Here is a 3,855-nt window from a genome sequence, read left to right on the forward strand (position 1 = left end):
AACTATTCATTCAGCTTGCAGAAGGCTGTCACAGCCAATTCTCTGCGGGACTAATGCCAAGGTACCACTCTTGGGTAAAGAGAAATATGTTCCCTAGCAGCTTGCTCTGAAAGATCTTTCTATGCAAGTGGAGGGGTTAGCAACTACCTGCTGGCTTTGCCTTCCTGGGGCAAATAAATATGAGATGTGATGTAAGTCACCCCTTTTTAAGTCTGAAGATCTTAATTTGCTTTCAGTGCTAGTGTACCAGTAAACTTGTTACTTGTGATTTATGAATGAAGAAAAAAAGAAATAGAGCAAGACAAGGCACAGTTACCAGGCAATGCTAAGTGTCCACACAAAGGAGTCAAAGAGCTGAAGAGTAAAAGAGCTTTCCTACACTGGCCATTCAGTTTGTTCCTGCTTGTGATCTGGTATGCGTTGAATTTAGATCTGACCAAATTTCAGGAGGCTAAGTGACCCTTGAAAAATCTGTGTCACTCTTGGAATTACGTGTTAAAAGCTCCTAATGAGCAATGGCTTAGTTGCTGTCAAGGACAGTTGTGACCCCACTCCTCATTGGTACAGGGCCTTCTATTTCTCAGGGTACTTTTTGAGTAAATACAGCAGCTTATTTTTAAATATTGGACTGCACTTCCTTTTTTGTTGGAAAATGAAGATGAGGCACATGATAGGAGAAGAATAATTTTAAATTCAGTGAAATATAAATATTGGTCAAAGCAAAAAATGTGGCATAATCAATAAACAAAGTGATGGACATCAGTTTTAAAAATTTAACTGGTTAGTAATCACATATTTTACAGTTTTGCAAAATAGTATGAAGTAAGAGCATCCTCAACTTTTAACTAGGGTGAATTATTAATTAACTTTAGTAGTAGCTGGTTCTGGAAAGGGAAGAAAAACTTTAAAATAAATACTTGAAATATTTATAAATAAATTCTCTATTTAGAAATCAAAAGCCACTGAAAATACTGACTCATTTTGATTAATTTTCAGAAGCATGAAAAGAGTTGTGGCTATTTTCTTTCACTGCTTTGGAGACCAAAACAGCATATGCAAGTATAATCACTCAAAAGAGATTTAGGATTTGTTTCATACTGAACTGTATTTCAGACTGCCCTTGAAATGTGAAATTGTATTTCCAAACTGTCTACTAGCCAGAATGTCAAGGCAACAACTGATCATCTCTGTGTAGGATTCCAGGTTGTGTTTCAGTAAGGATGCACTGAACAGGGCATGGTGGCTCATTTCAGTGGTTCAGTGAGATCTGAAAGACAAACATGATGCACAAACCTTAAATGCATCATGCCTCAAATGTCACTGTTAGCTACAATAGCATCGTAAATCAGAGGTGGTCGATGGATGGTAGCTGACAGGGAGATTTCTTGTTGTGACCACCAACTCAGGCTGTGCAAGTACTCATGAATGTCTGTGTATAAGAGGTGTATGCATGCATATAAAGCATAGATAAAGGCTGTGGCACAGCAGAATTGTTCTTGTCTCATGTGATACAGATTGGTTCTTCCTAACTGGCTGCAGTTTTGCCACTCTCCCAAGAAAGAAATCTTAGGCAAACACCAAACATTTCTGGTTTTGGAGAGAACAGAATTAAATCTTAGAAAGTAGCACTAAGGTCAGAAGTATTCTTAAAAAATGTCTTGGTTCTTAGCAGAAGATAGGAATGTTTTATACAGGGTAACCTCTAACTATTGCTTCTCCTTGATACCTGGTACAATTTGAGTACATTCATGATGAATGAACAGCAGCAAAATAATATCTGCTTCTTGTTTATCTATTTTTTTATGGTTTTGACCTCTATTTCTTTTCTGTCCTTTATTTCACATCTGTCACCTCACAGTATATTTTTGCTATAGGTGCTTTTTGAGCTTTAAGCATTGTGTTCCTATTCTTTAATGAAACAAGTGTGAGTACTATGCAAAGTGTGTTGAGCTGACAAAGTGTGTTGAGCAGAAAAACAGCAAGCACAGGTCAATAGCAATATATCCATCTTTCTGTGCTTATTTTACTGTGATTGTTTTTATCTACATGGGTCTAGTATCTGAACTCCATTAGATGTATAGCAAACAGTGGTTCTGACTCCAAAGTTTGTCTGCCTTTTAGGCTGGATTTGTTGTACTCTCTGTTTATAATTAGATGACAAATCACAAATATGAATGAGGTAATAAACAAAGGTTAGAGCAAACTGCTGACAATTGTTATCTATTTTAACTGCCAGGAGAAGTCTGGCAGGCATCTCCTATCCTGTAAATCAAAGTGAATAAACACACTCTGTGAATATTACCTTCCCATTTAATTCAGTAAATTGTTGATGAACAAATTGCAAAGTTCAAGAATGCAATTATTTGGGATTAGTAGAGAATTTCTTTAGCACATAATTTATATTCTGTGGATCATTTGATTAGCAGCTGAAAACAGTTTGTAATTGATACTGTAATTAGCCAGCACACTGCTCATTCCATATGAGACTGCAGTGTTATAAATTTGGGTAGACCCAGGATACAGAGCGATGCAGCTTGACTGCTAACTAATTCACACTGTTTTGCAGGAGACTACACTTTAACCTGCAGGAATTGAATACATAAGATTTACAACCAGGTCTGAATTAAAAATTGCTTCAGAATTCACTTATCTTTAATTCTGTACTTATTTCAGCTGTCTTTGGGTTCCCACTTTGATTTTTGCATCTCACTGGTGGTTCAGGGCAGATAAAGGTGACTGATTTCTGAAAATCTGCATGGAGAGTAACCATAGATGGTGATGGATACTCTGCATAAATGTCTCCTATCTGTGATGTGTTCCCTCAGAGCATGAGAGTCCCTCTTGACTGAAGACTGTGCATTTTCAGCTGCACAATCACGCGGCACACCTATATTGTGGGAGAAGCATGCTTCCTTTCTGTCCCTTAGATCCAGGAGAGCAGAGTCCATCTGTGAGCAGCTAAGTGGGGAAATACTATTTTATGCATGGATTATTCAGTCAACTGATCTAATAGGAGGCAGTGTTGCCTGCAGGCCAGTAGCCCTGTCCAGAATTAAAATGCCTTTTGTATGAAAAAAGTAAATGATGTTTTAAATATATATATTTTTTTTTCAGTTTATGAACTGCATAACTAACCTGGCACCCGTGTTCTGCTCTCTAAGGGCGGGATAAATAAATGTAATTCTATTGTTTAACTTCTCAGAGAAAGCCTATTCATATGGAAGGAGCTTCCCCCTGACCTTTTGTAGATACAATCTTTTTTTATCCCTAGCTGCTCCTAATTGGCAAGAAAACACATGAGAAAGTCCTCCATTACATTTGCTACCACTGCCTTTGTACCACTAGATGGCACAGGAATACCATTAGGGAGAGAGGACCTTTGCCTGGAAACAAATTTACTCCTTAAGTCCTCTTACTCCAGTTACCTTTAACCACACTGTTACCCAAATCACAGATCTAGGAATCTGCATCTGAGAGATAAAAGCTGGAGTTTTATCTGTGATCAAAAAAGGACCGCACACAAAGACTGAATTTGTCGTGCACTTCAATAGCTTAAGAGTTGACTGTAAATGCAAAGGGTGAAACTCCTTCATCCAAGCTCTGACAGGCTGGTATAGGTGGGGCTTCTTTTGCTGTAGAAGAAAAATAGTTTTATCTAGTTACCTGGTCACATATTGCCATATGCTTCGCAGTGATACAGATGCAAAACTTCCCATTAGTCATACAGCAGACTGTCAAGTTCACAGGTGTCTTCAAATAAGCATATGGTCACTAATTTTCAGCCATTTCCTTTCATTGATTTAATTCCCCATGTGTTTCCCTTCCTCCACTGTTGGTCTTCATTCTCTTCTCCAG

At 37.9% G+C, this 3,855-nt stretch overlaps 1 long non-coding RNA gene across 1 annotated transcript in view; it reads left to right on the forward strand.

Moving 5' to 3' along the window:
• The window catches only part of LOC146767912 (uncharacterized), a 49,386-nt gene that overhangs the window by 4,407 nt on the left and 41,124 nt on the right, over positions 1–3,855 (forward strand). Inside the window, exons 2-3 of the long non-coding RNA XR_014954258.1 lie at positions 2,567–2,616; positions 2,826–2,950. This is a non-coding gene — a long non-coding RNA (uncharacterized LOC146767912). The remainder of the gene's footprint in view (positions 1–2,566; positions 2,617–2,825; positions 2,951–3,855) is intronic.

Source organism: Lonchura striata, chromosome 3 (assembly GCF_050655825.1).
Source record: "Lonchura striata isolate lonStrDom1 chromosome 3, ASM5065582v1, whole genome shotgun sequence".
NCBI classification, from domain to species: domain Eukaryota; kingdom Metazoa; phylum Chordata; class Aves; order Passeriformes; family Estrildidae; genus Lonchura; species Lonchura striata.